The sequence below is a fragment of the Schistocerca nitens genome, chromosome 1 (assembly GCF_023898315.1).
Source record: "Schistocerca nitens isolate TAMUIC-IGC-003100 chromosome 1, iqSchNite1.1, whole genome shotgun sequence".
NCBI lineage: Eukaryota > Metazoa > Arthropoda > Insecta > Orthoptera > Acrididae > Schistocerca > Schistocerca nitens.
In genome coordinates, this window is record NC_064614.1 from 784056407 (window position 1) to 784073249 (window position 16843).

Below are 16843 nucleotides of genomic sequence, written 5' to 3' on the forward strand. Positions count from 1 at the left end.
AAATACACAAACCGTGTAAAGTCAGTATTCTTGCTATGCTTTAACGACTGACTATCGGAAATATGGTATTTACTATAGATTACCAGGAATGATCTGACACAATAGTACGTTCCACGTTTTATTTCAGATGGACCGCAACTATCGGTGACAAACGTCTAGGCAAGATTGGTCATTGTAGTCAATGGAAGGCGCTGTAAATGCTGTTATAGAAGGTCATATGGGTTCTTTCAGGGCTGCTCGATAGTTCAACGTACCACAGACAACGATTGAACGACATGTGGCAAAGAAACGTGCTAATCCTGGCTATATAGTTGTGAAAGGGTTAGGACCAATCACTAGTGTGTTTACCCCAGAACAAGAGGCAGAACTTAAAGACTACTTAACACAGATGGAAGCACAGTATTTTGGCCTAACACTTAAAGAACTTTGTGAACTTGCCTTTCGGCTAGCTCGAACGAAACAACATCAAACATCCATTTAATACTGCAGCCAAATCTGCTGGAAGAGATTGGTTAAATGGGCTTCTTGCGCGAAATCCTACCTTAACAATACGATAACCAGAGGCCACATCAATCGCACGAGCAATCGGGTTTAATCGAGTTGCTGTAGATCGGTTTTTCGATCTGTTAGAAAGTCAATTGGACACATTCAAGTTTACGGGAGACTGAATTTTCAATTGCGATGAGACTGGTTTAACAGTCATTCAAATGGTTCAAATGGTTCTGAGCACTATGGGACTTAACATCTGTGGTCATCAGTCCCCTAGAACTTAGAACTACTTAAACGTAACTAACCTAAGGACATCACACACATCCATGCCCGAGGCAGGATTCGAACCTGCGACCGTAGCAGTCGCGCGGTTCCGGACTGCGCGCCTAGAATCGCTAGACCACCGCGGCCGGCAACAGTCATTCCAAAAGGTCACATAAAGGTGGTTGCTTTGAAAGGGCGCAGACAGGTGGGAACAGTTACTCCAGCAGAACGAAGCCAGACTGTGACTGCAGAAATCTGTGTTTCAGCGTCTGGGTGCTAAGTACCACCTATGTTAATTTATCCTCGAAAATGAATGCAACAAGCGTTTGAGACTGGCCTGTCCCCTGGTGCCTGGGCAGAAGTCCAAGAAACTGGTTGGATGACGAAAGAACTATTTTTGAATTGGTTTAAGAAGTTTATTGCATTTACTGGGGCGTCAAAGGAAAGACCAATACTTCTCATATTGGACGGCCACAAAACGCACACCAAGAATTTAGAACTGATACATGTGGCCCGCGAAAATGGGGTTGTCATGCTGTGTTTGCCACCACACTGCTCACACCGTCTTCAACCATTCGACGTGGCATTTATGAAACCTCTCAGTAAATTTTACGAAGATGACGTAAGACCGTGGCTTCGCACCCATCCTGGAAAAGTTGTTACGCTGCATCAGATCGCAAGTTTATTCGGCAAAGCCTTCATTTATTCAGCTACAATGACCACAGCAGTGAACGGGTTTCGGAAAACAGGCATTTGGCCTGTAAACAGAAATGTGTTTCAAGAAAGTGATTACCTTCCCTGTTCAACTAAAGACACCTGTTCAGCTAAAGACATTCATCAAGCACACACATATTAAGTTACAGAAACGGAATACCAAATACCAAAGATGTTGTCAAGACGTAAAACACCTGAACAATTAACAACAGACGATCAAGCCTCTGTTTCGTCTGACTTTCAGGTTACCAGCCCTGAAATGGTGTTAGCTATTCCAAAGGTGGATAAAAAAACCAAAAGGAAACCATTTAATAGGCGTGGAAAACCCGTTGCTTTAACCGGATCTCCTTATAGGAGTGAACTATCCGAAGAAATTAAACGGAAAGGAGTCCCCAAACGTGGTGCACGTAAACGAAAACTCTTCTCAAAGACGTTTAATAAACCTGGGATACCACCAAAAGGACATAATGACAATGAAAAAGTGACGAACTTTACTGAAGTCTTAACCACCCGTCCATGCTCAAGGGCTAATAAACTGAGGTCGTATGACAACGAGGAAGAGAGTGAAGAATGTTTATACTGCTATGACTTCTCTGAAGGAGGCTGGACACGGTGTATTAGCTGCGGACGCTGGGCCCACGACACTTGTGCAGGGATAGAAAGTGATGATGACGAGGCTGTCCACACTTGTGTACTATGTGAAAGTAAGAGGCCTAAATAAAACGTAATAGCTGATTCTACAATTCGCAAAACCAAGTTTTGAAACCTTATTGTCACATGATTTCGTTATTCCAGTCCTTATTTGAGATTTAGCGATGAATTCAGGCTAGTTCCCAATCTTACCCCGCATATGGGGCAAGACGGGGAATTGGTAGTTTATGTTTCAAATCGAGATATTTCTAACTAAATTTAACAAGTTTGCAGGTTTCTTCGCATGCTGTTGTAATTTAATAGTTAAGTAAACAAATGATAATCAAACCTACTTGAATCTGTTTATTTTTGTCCATTTTGTATGGGTTTAAAGTTAGCTTCCGCATCTTGCCCCGCCTTCCCCTACTTACCTGACTTGACCGACCACAAGTGACTTGTATAAAATTGTTCTTCCCTACTTCCTCTAAGCACTGTGATGTATGGTCAACAGTCATCGCTTAAATTCTGTATTAAATAGAGAAAGACACACAGTAACATGAGATGTGACCATCGCATATCGCTGAGTGGTAGTCGATTCCCGGGGACTCGGTGTTTGTGTTGTGCTCATCATCCTCATCATGGTTCAAATGGCTCTGAGCACTATGAGACTTAACTTCTGAGATCATCAGTCCCCTAGAACCTAGAACTACTTAAACCTAACTAACCTAAGGACATCACACACATCCATGCCCGAGGCAGGATTAGAACCTGCGACCGTAGCAGTCGCGCGTTTCCAGACTAAAGCGCCTAGAACCACTCGGCCACAGCTGTACGAGTGTAAAATTCCCACATTAGCTCTATTAAAACGCACTTTTCTTGCCTTATCCATATGCTAGTCATGTAGTTCTGACTTTTGAACACGTAGATAAAAACTTCTATATCTTTCAGCACAATGCAGGACTAAGTAGGACACTACACTGATGAATACGATATAGAACAAAAAGAAGGACAACGCAAAAAAATCGGACACACTCACCCTTGACAGAGAGTGTACTTATATTTACATAACATCGAATAGTACAGAAAATATTTCTTTAATTTAATTCAGAAAACACGAAGGTGAAAAAAAATTGTATACAGTCCGCTACAGATTGTTTACCACCTCTACCACCTACGCTAAATGCCTACATGTCAGTAACAGATGTAATGGCGAAATAGCGGTGCCTGAAAATCGCTAATAAGGACTTTAGCGTAAGGACTGAACACCAGGTTTGGATCGCCATTCATCATTTATTGCGTAAAAAATGATTTATTCATAAAAGTGTTAGAATTAAAACAAGTAATAAACTTTACAAGAACATATAAAAGTTCTTTAAACTCAAAAGAGTTTTACGCTTTTAAACTAACAATTCAGCAACGTAAAGCATTTAGATAGGAAAAGAATGATTTAATTTAAAGGAACTTCAAAATTTGTTTGGATAACATTCATGACAGCCTATTAGTGGGCAAGAGATCAGTATTTCACACGAACCAATTAAATAACAATTTGAGCAACTAAACAGTTCCCAAAATTAATTTACAACAGATAACAAGCACCAAGGGGCGCAATCATGTTAATAATAGCGCGCTCGTAGAAAGAATAAGATGATGGCAATAAAGGACAAGAGCTCGATCCAGGAAAACGAGGAGATCACAGGCTTTGCGTATTAAAATAATTTCGAACGATACGTGATAATCGCTATTCGCGGTGACAAAAAGACCCCATACTCATTGTGAATACCACGGGCGAAATTCTTCATGCCCACCAACGTTTTTAGAAAAGTATTAACATACGGCTCTTTTTCATTTTGTAAGTATAAAAATACTACAGTAAAAAAGATACCAATCTCAATACACAACCCGAAGGCATGCTAATATACAAAACTGAGACCCTTTTGCTTGACATACAATTTAGCGACTCCTTGTAGTGCACACGCTATTAAAGCAAACGCTCCAAAATTGGATCAAACACCCTGAGGGGTAGTACGAAACAAGTTAAACTTACCTTGCACATGAACTCCGAGCACGGAGTGGGCTTCCATAACACCATCGCGCTCGCACGCACACACACACACACACACACACACACACACACACACACACACGCACGCACACGCACACACACACACAGTTGACAGCCAGCGAAGGGACAAACAGTGTGCCGTTTGACTAAGGGCGTGCGAAACGAGGATCACAAGCCCCAATCAGGGGGCAGTATAAGTCCCACTAGCAATCAATTATAGCGCACACACCTGGAATGCAGAGCATACATTAGTAAATATCAAATTACGGAGACACCAACAGCGTGTACATAAAATCAAAGTATCACAACTAAGCCCAGAATACCTCAATGAACCCCAATTTCAACTGAGTGTACAAAATATAAATTACGAATGCATGGGGGGCCACAGACAAGTCAAGTGAACTTTGGTGAAAAACACATCAAAAGTTCAATAAAATTAGTTCTCAAAATATCCAGTTATAAATCTGCCTTAAAGTCATGGCTTATCCAGTGCAAGGCAACACCCAAAACTCGCCAGTGTAATAACGCCGTCGAATACTACCTCTGATCGGCGATAAACAGTGCTCCCTGGAACATATTAAATGCCAGTACTGAGAGAGGGTAAAACTACAAATGCCCACAACGATCACAGATTTTCTAGATAACAATGTTAGTGAAACAAAAACACTGGTACATATAACTTTAATTATCATTCAGCGCCACTCTGAATTTAAGGAAAAGTAACACTGACCTTCGCAATAAATGAGGAATATGAATTCAGAGATCAGGAGCAAACAGCAGACTGCACTTAACAACTAGGCTAAACACACCTGCAGATATTGAGGCTAGAAAACATGTTCAAATAAGACGACCTAAGTACAGAAGAACCACCTTAAAACATTTCCAGGCGTCCACATCTGAAAGCATAAATACTCCATTTAGCAGATAAGTGAACCAGAAACACATAGCAACAGCCACTGAAGACCCCCAGGCTCGTCGGCTACCTCACAACACACCGCAAGTAATGCCGACGCCGACCAAATCGACGCCCACTCCTTGTACCGCCGTCGTCTATCAGCGACATCTTCGCTGCCCACCAGAGAACGCTACCTCGCACTCGAGTCGCAACCGATGACGAAAGATGAAAACAGAGGGCAAGTGTCGACATCCAGAATGCTGCCGTGGCTCAAAAGACATTCAAGTATTACTAACCCTATCAAGAACGACGCGTTTTTTATGGGTCTTCGATATGCTTTTGCCGTAAAACGGGGTACATCCATAGCACACGAGTGATAACACGAAAACAACTAAATAAGAAAATTCTGTCAGTAGCATTACGATATTTCCTGTCATTCTATTAGTACAAATCATACCGATAATGACGCGTTTTCGTGGGAACCTCAGTGCTTAGAAACAGCATACATTCATAAGGTGTACGTTATAATATAAAAACTCATCAAATATTAGCTGAAACTGACAACCACAAATGCAATATGGCGCTTCCAAAATTCTGCTTCTGGAAAAGGGATCGTTCTTGCCTCTTATTTGCTCAACGTTTTGTAGCACATTCCCGAAACATCACAGAAGTTCTGGAAGGAAATGGCTCCTCAGAGTAAAAATAAATGACGTCACAACAGCTCCACGTCAGCATTATCTAACGCGTTCTGTATGAGGACCACTTAAGGCCTCGCAGCTCGGGTTACGATGCAGTGTTCGATCACAGTGAGATGCAGCAGTGCGGCGGAGAGGCGCCTCCGATATGCAGACTTCAGCGAACGAATCGCAGATAGACTGCGAACGACGGCTGTCCAACGGCACATATGTAGAACCACAGCCGCCGGACTGGAGGTTCCTGGTGGCTCGATGGATGCGTATAAATAGCACCTAGCAGACTATGGATTCCAACGATCGTAGCTTCCCGTAACAAAGTTGGTACAACACTTACTCCCACCACTTTGCCGGGTTACGGGCGACCAGCTGTTCTGGTGATGTAGTCGGCTATGAAGCAACCTTGACAGAATTTCTGCTGTAGCTTTCAAGATTACTGAGCCTGCCGCAAGAGAAAGTGTCAGTAAATGATATTCAGCTGAACCTTGTCAATAAAACACAGTCCTCTGCTCGAAACCACCGGTCCCCCAGTAACGTCCATAGCAATCTTCCAGTCACAATGCCCTATCCCTTCAATACGGCAGGCAATAGAACAGTTGAGATGAATGTCGAAAGACAAGACAACTTCATGTCAAAGATATACTGAAGGTGTTTTACATTTAAAATTTGGTAAATGTCGTTATCAGGAGAAAGAAAACTGGCGTTCTACGGTTCGTAGCGTGGAATGTCACATCCCTTAATCGGGCAGGTAGGGTAGAAAATTAAAAACGGGAAATGGATAGGTTAAACTTAGATATAGTGTGAATAAGTGAAGTTCGGTGGCAGGAGGAACAAGACTTTTGGTCAGGTGAATACAGGGTTATAAATACAAAATGAAATAGGGGTAATGCAGGAGTAGGTTTAATAATGAATTAAAAAAATAGGAGTGCGGGTAAGCTACTACAAACAGCATAGTGAACGCATTATTGGGGCCAAGATAGACACGAAGCCCACGCCTACTACAGTACTACAAGTTTATATGCCAACTAGCTCTGCAGATGATGAAGAAATTGATGAAATGTATGATGAGGTAAATGAAATTATTCAAGTAGTGAAGGGAGATGAAAATTTAATAGTCATGGGTAACTGGAATTCGAGAATAGGAAAAGGGAGACAAGGAAACATAGTAGGTAAATATGGATTGGGGGTAGGAAATGTAAGAGGAAGCCGTCTGGTAGAATTTTGCACAGAGCATAACTTAATCATAGCTAACACTTGGTTCAAGAATCATAAAAGAAGGTTGTATACATGGAAGAATCCTGGACATACTAGAAGATATCACATACATTATATAATGGTAAGACAGAGATTTAGGAACCAGGTTTTAACATGTAAGACATTTCCAGGGGCAGATATGGACTCTGACCGCAATCTATTGGATATGAACTGTAGATTAAAACTGAAGAAACTGCAAAAAGGTGGGAATTTAAGGAGATGAGACCTGGATAAACTGACTAGACAAGAGGTTGTACACAGTTTCAGGGACAGCATAAGGGAACAATTGACAGGAATGAGGGAACGAAATACAGTAGAAGAAGAATGGCTAGCTCTGAGGGATGACGTAGTGAAGGCAGCAGAGGATCAAGTAGGTAAAAACACGAGGGCTAGTAGAAATCCTTGGGAAATAGAAGAAATATTGAATTTAATTGATGAAAGGAGAAAATATAAAAATGCAGTAAATGAAGCAGGCAAAAAAGAATACAAACGTCTCAAAAATGAGGTCGATAGCAAGTGCAAAGGGGCTAAGCAGGGATGGCTAGAGGACAAATGTAAGGATGTAGAGGCTTATCTCACTAGGGCTAAGATAGATACTGCCCACAGGGAAATTAAAGAGACCTTTGGAGAAAAGAGAGCCACTTGTTTGAATATCAGTTCTAAGCAAAGAAGGGAAAGCAAAAATGTGGAAGGAGTGTATAGAGGGTCTATACAAGGGCGATGTACTTGAGGACATTATTATGGAGATGGAAGAGGATGTAGATGAAGATGAAATGGGAGATACGATACTGCGTGAAGAGTTTGACAGAGCACTGAAAGACCTGAGTCAAAACAAGGCACCGGGGAGTAGACAGCATTCCATTAGAACTACTGACGCTCTTGGGAGAGCCAGTCCTGCCAAAACTCTACCATATCGTGAGCAAAATGTATGAGACAGGCGAAATACCCTCAGACATCAAGAAGAATATAATAATTCCACTCCCAAAGAAAGCAGGTATTGACAGATGTGAAAATTACCGAACTATCAGTTTAATAAGTCACAGCTGCAAAATACTAACGCGAATTCTTTACAGACGAATGGAAAAACTGGTAGCAGCCGACCTCGGGGAAGACCGGTCTGGATTCCGTAGAAATGTTGGAACACGTGAGGCAATACTGACCTTACGACTTATCTTAGAAGAAAGATTAAGGAAAGGCAAACCTACTTTTCTAGCATTTGTAGACTTAGAGAAAGCTTTTGACAATGTTGACTGGAATACTCTCTTTCAAATTCTAAAAGTGGCAGGGGTAAAATACAGGGAGCGAAAGGCCATTTACAATTTGTACAGAAACCAGATGGGAGTTATAAGAGTTGAGGGGCACGAAAGGGAAGCAGTGGTTGGGAAGGGAGTGAGACGGGGCTGTAGCTCTCTCCGTTGTTATTCAATCTGTATATTGAAGAAGCAGTAAAGGAAACAAAAGAAAAATTCGGAGTTGTAATTAAAACCCATGGAGAAGAAATAAAAACTTTGAGGTTTGCCGATGACATTGTAATTCTGTCAGAGACAGCAAAGGACTTGGAAGAGCAGTTGAACGGAATGGACAGTGTCTTGAAAGGAGGATATAATATGAACATCAACAAAAGCAAAACGAGGGTATTGGAATGTAGTCGAATTAAGTCGGGTGATGCTGAGGGAATTAGATTAGGTAATGAGACGCTTAAAGTAGTAAAGGAGTTTTGCCACTTGGGGAGCAAAATAACTTATGATGGTCGAAGTAGAGACGATATAAAATGTAGACTCGCAATGGCAAGGAAAGCGTTTCTGAAAGTATTTGTATGGAGTGTAGCCATGTATGGAAGTGAAACATGGACGATAAATAATTTGGACAAGAAGAGAATAGAAGCTTTCGAAATGTGGTGCTACAGAAGAATGCTGAAGATTCGATGGGTAGATCACATAACTAATGAGGAGGTATTGAATAGAATTGGGGAGAAGAGGAGTTTGTGGCACAACTTGACAAGAAGAAGGGACTGGTTGGTAGAACATGTTCTGAGGCATCAAGGGATCACAAATTTAGCATTGGAGGGCAGCGTGGAGGGTAAAAATCGTAGAGGGAGACCAAGAGATGAATACACTAAGCAGATTCAGAAGGATGTAGGTTGCAGTAAGTACTGGGAAATGAAGAAGCTTGCACAGGATAGAGTAGCATGGAGGGCTGCATCAAACCAGTCTCAGGACTGAATACCACAACAACAACAACAAATGTAATATTTAAAAAAACTGTATAAAAAATTTCCTTAAAATCCAAACTGACTCAAAATGTTACCCTTAATCGAAAGATTTAACTGTAATCATGCGATAATATAAACTTAAATTTTTATAGCGTCAGCGCTGAACTTCTCCTTGTAAATAGCTTCCTCATCGATGGTCAGTGAGAATAACCCCGCAATACAAATTACGGCACATGCAGCAACTACTGAACCCTGGTCACCCGTCACCACAGGACACAACACACAAAACAGAGTACTACCAGTGCCCGAGAAATCATATTAACTGTGCAGCATTTTTCTCCCAGCTCTCTACTCGCCAAATCATCAGCAAGCCAAGCAAGCCATTTCTCGTGCAACGAAATTAAATAGCCTACCGTACCATAGGATTTAAAGCAAATCAGCATAACAGCCCTTGGTTTCCGTAGGTCTGATTTATGCTAAATAAGTAATAAGTACACTAGCCTGAGGGCCCGTGGTGCAACACATCTGACTTTAGAATTACGGGGAAATCCTTCTGGGCGCAAAAAGAAATTCTCGTACCAATGCTCTTCTCATAGCAATGCTTGTAATTAAATTAAAGGCAATACTGACAACCAGTATAGGAAGGCCGCGCCGATTCCGCTTTATCAAGCTTACGAAACTGTCAGTTTTTTTTTTTTACTCACACTGATGTGGACGACCGTAAATATACTTCTTGGTTTTGGCTCTGAGCACTATGGGACTTAATATCTGAGGTCATCAGTCCCCTAGAACTTAGAACTACTTAAACCTAACTAACCTAAGGACATCACACACATCCATGCCCGAGGCAGGATTCGAACCTGCGACCATAGCGGTCTCGCGGTTCCGGACTGTAGCGCCTAGAACCGCACGGCCACTCTGGCTGGCTTCTTGGTAGTTTTCACTATAGTTCATATGACGTATAATTCTTTCACAGGCAATACCATTAACTTGTAGACACGCCGCTTTAACGTATGTACGGTGCCCAAAAGATGCGTCTGAACCAAAAACATAAATATAATAAAATCTTGCACAATCAGCACGCATGATACAGCATTATATGTGTTATCCTCCATATACACTCCTGGAAATTGAAATAAGAACACCGTGAATTCATTGTCCCAGGAAGGGGAAACTTTATTGACACATTCCTGGGGTCAGATACATCACATGATCACACTGACAGAACCACAGGCACATACACACAGGCAACAGAGCATGCACAATGTCGGCACTAGTACAGTGTATATCCACCTTTCGCAGCAATGCAGGCTGCTATTCTCCCATGGAGACGATCGTAGAGATGCTGGATGTAGTCCTGTGGAACGGCTTGCCATGCCATTTCCACCTGGCGCCTCAGTTGGACCAGCGTTCGTGCTGGACGTGCAGACCGCGTGAGACGACGCTTCATCCAGTCCCAAACATGCTCAATGGGGGACAGATTCGGAGATCTTGCTGGCCAGGGTAGTTGACTTACACCTTCTAGAGCACGTTGGGTGGCACGGGATACATGCGGACGTGCATTGTCCTGTTGGAACAGCAAGTTCCCTTGCCGGTCTAGGAATGGTAGAACGATGGGTTCGATGACGGTTTGGATGTACCGTGCACTGTTCAGTGTCCCCTCGACGATCACCAGTGGTGTACGGCCAGTGTAGGAGATCGCTCCCCACACCATGATGCCGGGTGTTGGCCCTGTGTGCCTCGGTCGTATGCAGTCCTGATTGTGGCGCTCACCTGCACGGCGCCAAACACGCATACGACCATCATTGGCACCAAGGCAGAAGCGACTCTCATCGCTGAAGACGACACGTCTCCATTCGTCCCTCCATTCACACCTGTCGCGACACCACTGGAGGCGGGCTGCACGATGTTGGGGCGTGAGCGGAAGACGGCCTAACGGTGTGCGGGACCGTAGCCCAGCTTCATGGAGACGGTTGCGAATGGTCCTCGCCGATACCCCAGGAGCAACAGTGTCCCTAATTTGCTGGGAAGTGGCGGTGCGGTCCCCTACGGCACTGCGTAGGATCCTACGGTCTTGGCGTGCATCCGTGCGTCGCTGCGGTCCGGTCCCAGGTCGACGGGAACGTGCACCTTCCGCCGACCACTGGCGACAACATCGATGTACTGTGGAGACCTCAAGCCCCACGTGTTGAGCAATTCGGCGGTACGTCCACCCGGCCTCCCGCATGCCCACTATACGCCCTCGCTCAAAGTCCGTCAACTGCACATACGGTTCACGTCCACGCTGTCGCGGCATGCTACCAGTGTTAAAGACTGCGATGGAGCTCCGTATGCCACGGCAAACTGGCTGACACTGACGGCGGCGGTGCACAAATGCTGCGCAGCTAGCGCCATTCGACGGCCAACACCGCGGTTCCTGGTGTGTCCGCTGTGCCGCGCGTGTGATCATTGCTTGTACAGCCCTCTCGCAGTGTCCGGAGCAAGTATGGTGGGTCTGACACACCGGTGTCAGTGTGTTCTTTTTACCATTTCCAGGAGTGTATATTCATACAGTACCGATGAATACGCTGTGATAAGTAAACCATGAAATAGTTGTACACTGTTAAGAAAATATTGTGTATATACATTTCATTCTTTGTGTGAAATACTTCAAGTCTTTAATAGCTAACGATTTAGACTTGGCCAGAGACTTTATAAACAGGCCAAGATAGCTGAAACAACGACAACCCATGTGACGTTTCATGCGTGCGGTAGCGTTCTCGCTTTCCACGCCCGGGTTCCCGGGTTCGATTCCCGGCGGGGTCGGGGATTTTCTCTGCCTCGTGATGGCTGGGTGTCGTGTGCTGTCCTTAGGTTAGTTAGGTTTAAGTAGTTCTAAGTTCTAGGGGACTGATGACCATAGATGTTCAAAAATGGTTCAAATGGCTCTGAGCACTATGGGACTCAACTGCTGAGGTCATTAGTCCCCTAGAACTTAGAACTAGTTAAACATAACTAACCTAAGGGCATCACAAACATCCATGCCCGAGGTAGGATTCGAACCTGCGACCGTAGCGGTCTTGCGGTTCCAGACTGCAGCGCCTTTAACCGCACGGCCACTTCGGCCGGCACCATAGATGTTAAGTCCCATAGTACTCAGAGCCATTTGAACCATTTGACGTTTCATGAAAACATGCGAAAAAGTTTACTCCTGATATTCTCGCCATACTGGGGGATCTTATATTGTCTAGCAGTTGTAATGTAAGCATCCCTGATTCTATGGACCGTAATTTTGATTTAAATAGAGCGGATTGTTGTAATTTTGTATGTGAGATTCGTTTAAAATATTAGCTCTGATTATCTCCCATATCAATAACCATAACTTTTCACAAATTTTTGAATTTTTTCAAACACCGTAAAGGAAAGACAAGTGACAAATAGTTCGAGGACATGACGACCGAACACATAATGTGTTCCTTCGTTATTTATACTGTATTGCTAAACAGAAACTCCTTGAGATTAATTTGCCGATCATTTCCTTTCGTACCCTGCCTATATTTTTTACGTCAGAATCTTGCTACTTGATCGGTAAGCTGTCTTCAAACGATGACGACAGCAACTGTTTCACTGGCTTGATGTGCCGTGGCTCAACAAAATCAACAAGCATCAACCTAAAACATTGTGTGAATGGGCTGTTTTCATGTATTAACAGCAACCATTCATTCCATTATCTAAAAATTTGAATCAGTTTTGCCGTCTTTGGACGTTCCTCTCGCTCGTCACGGTATTACATTACAATCAGTAGAACTACTTAAACCTAACTAACCTAAGGACATCACACACATCCATGCCCGAGGCAGGATTCGTACCTGCGACCGTAGCAGCCGCACGGTTCCGGACTGCGCGCCTAGAACCGCGAGACCACCGCGGCCTGCGATAAATGCTCCAAAGAGTAAAGTGGCGTAAAACGTAGAATAATAGTCATACGGTACGACAACACTGGATCACCTTACGTGTGTTGCCCTACGTGCTAGCACATTCCATCAAACTCAGACGACACCGTCCTTGTTTCTTGTTCGTAGATGGTGGCACAGGGCCTAGCACAGGAAGTCCGTAGTTAATGTGTGGCTTCTGCTGTCCAAATGATTTCACAAAATTTCAGTCCTGGTCGCTTCAGACGCAGCTGCACCCGTTTTCAGTATAAGATTCTTTCTCCAAGCCAACAGTGAACAGTCGTCTAAACATAGAGGCAAAGGAGCTCCCAATGAGAGCAACGATGGATCAAAAATGCAACTTCTCGCCAATCACAATGTCGCTCATAAGAGTGTGCCTGCGCAAGACGACCACCAACTACGGCAATGACGTTAAATAAAACAATTAGTGTCAGACCTAAGGTGTAACAGAAACCACTGAAACTCAGCATAAATAGACGGTCTCCGTTCAATAACAGAGTACTGCACAGAGAGAGAGCAGGTTTCGCATCAACGAATGCTGTAGTGCAATTCTTTCAACTTGATAACTCAGAAAAGGATTTAGCAGTTACAAAACCTGCACATCAACGATGTGGCCACGGATAGCAACCACTGACATACTGCCCCATAATGCCGTGCCGCACAACGCTACTTCGGCGATCTGAAGAAAAACGTCTCACTGGCATAAAAGTCACAGATCCGACAGACAACTGCTCACCTCGGCCGTACACCGCGTGTCCACCACAGAGGGCGCTCACGACAGACTAGGGGCTAGTTTCGGATCAGCGCCCCCACTTCTGGCGTCCACCGAGCATAGGCATACATTTAAATCCGACACAGAGTGATGGCTCTACGTTTAAACATTGCAACTGCTGGGGTCCATACGGTTCGGCAGACACCGTGCGATGCCCAAGTCAGATCGGACGTTAGGCGGATTACTTAGTCGGTCGGTCGGTGCTTAAGCTACCCCCAGTGTGAGTTGCCATCCTGTTACGTGAGTACAACTCTTGGCTGCCTGTCTCACCGTTTACACAGCTGTAGTCACCTTCCTCAGGTCGATCCAGGGAGCACTGTCCGTGGATCACTCCTTGTTTGGACAAGTTGTCATAATTGTTTAAAATTTACCCTAACGTTTTAATATGTTATTGCTTTCCCCACTTGTAATTCCGGCCTTCAGCCATTAATTGTTTGTAACACTGCTTGTGGCCTTCAGCCGACGAATTATTTTCAATTTTCTCTTAATAAGGCCTGCAACCGTCACTATAGCCTTTTACAGTTCGTTAAGACTGTTTTAAAAAGGTTTTATTATTTTTTCATGCAACTGCCTTCCTTACTTGTAATTCAGGCCTTCAGCCGTTGAGTATTCTGAAAATTTGCTAGTGGCCTTCAGCCCCTCAATGATTTGAATCCTATCTTAATCAGTCCTTCCGCCGTTAATTGTTTGTAACATTGCTTGTGGCTTTCAGCCGACAAATAGTTTCAGTTCTGTTTTCATATGGCCTTCAGCCGTCACTATAACTTGTAACAGCTATTAAGATTGTTAATAGGGTTGGGTATTTTTAACGTGTAATTCAGGCCTTCAGCCGTTGTGTATTTTTGAAATTGCTTCCGGCCTTCAGCCGACGTATAATTTTTAACTTTCTTAATCAGCCCTTCAGCTGTTGATTGTGTGTAACATTGCTTGTGGCCTTCAGCCGACAATAACTTGCAATTATTCTAATAAGGCTTTCAGTCACCAGTGTAGTAAACTCTTTTAAAAATTATTGTTGAGAGTTTTGTTTTTAAAAAGATAAAGTGTACGTGTTTTCTGTGCAACCAACGGTAACTGATTAGGCCCCGTCCACACCTTTGCTGCTTTCCGTAAGTTCCACGTCTCACTTTCTTTTATAATTTTTCGTGATTATTACTATTCTACCCATTTTCATTGTGACATGGATCTCAACTTGAAAATTACACTTAGCTTTTAGGAACGTCAGTGCTGACGTGTCTTTTATGATCTGTCAATCTAGACGTTGATTTTGTTGTCGTGACTATATGTTCGATCACTTCAATTGATACAATCCAAATTCTATCCTTTATTTGTAGTGCGCAATGAAACGGTTCACCAGCTCATTAATCCAAGGTGAAAGGATTGGTCCCCAAATTTAACTTTACTTCCACCGTTTGCCACTTATCAAGGTATATATAATTTACTCAAACAATTCTAAGATTTTGCAGCTTACAAACACACTATTAATATTAACATAGTTATTATAAAACCAAGAAAACCGTAAAAATATAATTTCAGGTTAAATTTTCAACGAGAGATATCTTCACGTAACAAAATTTGATAAATTTAGTTTTCCCAACATGAATAAACTGCTGCCGGCCGAAATGGCCGTGCGGTTAAAGGCGCTGCAGTCTGGGACCGCAAGACCGCTACGGTCGCAGGTTCGAATCCTGCCTCGGGCATGGATGTTTGTGATGTCCTTAGATTAGTTAGGTTTAACTAGTTCTAAGTTCTAGGGGACTAATGACCTCAGCAGTTGAGTCCCATAATGCTCAGAGCCATTTGAACCATTTTGAATAAACTGCTCGAAGAACAATTCAACTGCGAGAATCCGTGGAGCGGCCCACCAGCTTAAATTTTCGGCATAAAGCTCCGTACACAATTCCACAGTTGTTAAACTGAGTTTTGCAGAAATTTCCTGGCGGATCTTTTTTTTTTTTTTTTTTTTTTTTAAGTTTGTTCGTTGTTGATCGTTGTGTTCGTTCGTTGCGGACTTCACATGACGTCCGGTTCGTTCGTTTGGTGATCCTTCCACTCAGTTTTTTATTACAGAGGCCAATCAGCTCTCTGGCCGAACACGCTGAGCTACCGTGGCGGCTGCGGATTAAAACTGTGTGCTGGACCGAGACTCGAACTCGGGACCTTTGCCTTTCATGGGCAAGTGCTCTACCAACTGAGCTACCCAAGCACGACCCACGCCCCGTCCCCACAGCTTCACTTCTGGCAGTAGCTCGTCTCCTACCTTCTAAACTTTTCAGAAGCTCTCCTGCGAACCTTGCAGAACTAGCACTCTTGAAAGAAAGGATATTGTGGAGACATGGCTTAGCCACAGCCTGGGGGATGTTTCCAGAATGAGATTTTCACTCGGTCCGGAACACAGTTTTAATCTTCCAGGAAGTTTAATATCGGGGCACACTCCGCTGCAGAGTGAAAATCTCATTCTGGAAACATCCCCCAGGCTGTGGCTAAGCCATGTCTCCACAATATCCTTGCTTTTAGGAGTGCTAGTTCTGCAAGGTGCGCAGGAGAGCTTCTGCAAAGTTTGGAAGGTAGGAGACGAGGTACTGGCAGAAGTAAAGCTGTGGGGAGGGGGCGGGCGTCGTGCTTGGGTAGCTCGGTTCGTAGAGCACAAAGGTCCCGAGTTCGAGTCTCGGTCCGGCTAAGCCATGTCTCCACAATATCCTTGCTTTTAGGAGTGCTAGTTCTGCAAGGTGCGCAGGAGAGCTTCTGCAAAGTTTGGAAGGTAGGAGACGAGGTACTGGCAGAAGTAAAGCTGTGGGGAGGGGGCGGGCGTCGTGCTTGGGTAGCTCGGTTCGTAGAGCACAAAGGTCCCGAGTTCGAGTCTCGGTCCGGCTAAGCCATGTCTCCACAATATCCTTGCTTTTAGGAGTGCTAGTTCTGCAAGGTGCGCA

General features: G+C 43.8%; 1 non-coding gene across 1 annotated transcript; it reads right to left on the reverse strand.

Annotated features, from left to right (window-relative positions):
• Positions 1-16045: 16045 nt before the first annotated feature.
• On the reverse strand, positions 16046-16120 carry Trnas-uga (transfer RNA serine (anticodon UGA)). Its single transcript has one exon. It is a non-coding gene; the product is annotated as a tRNA-Ser (tRNA).
• Between the last annotated feature and the right edge of the window lie 723 nt (positions 16121-16843).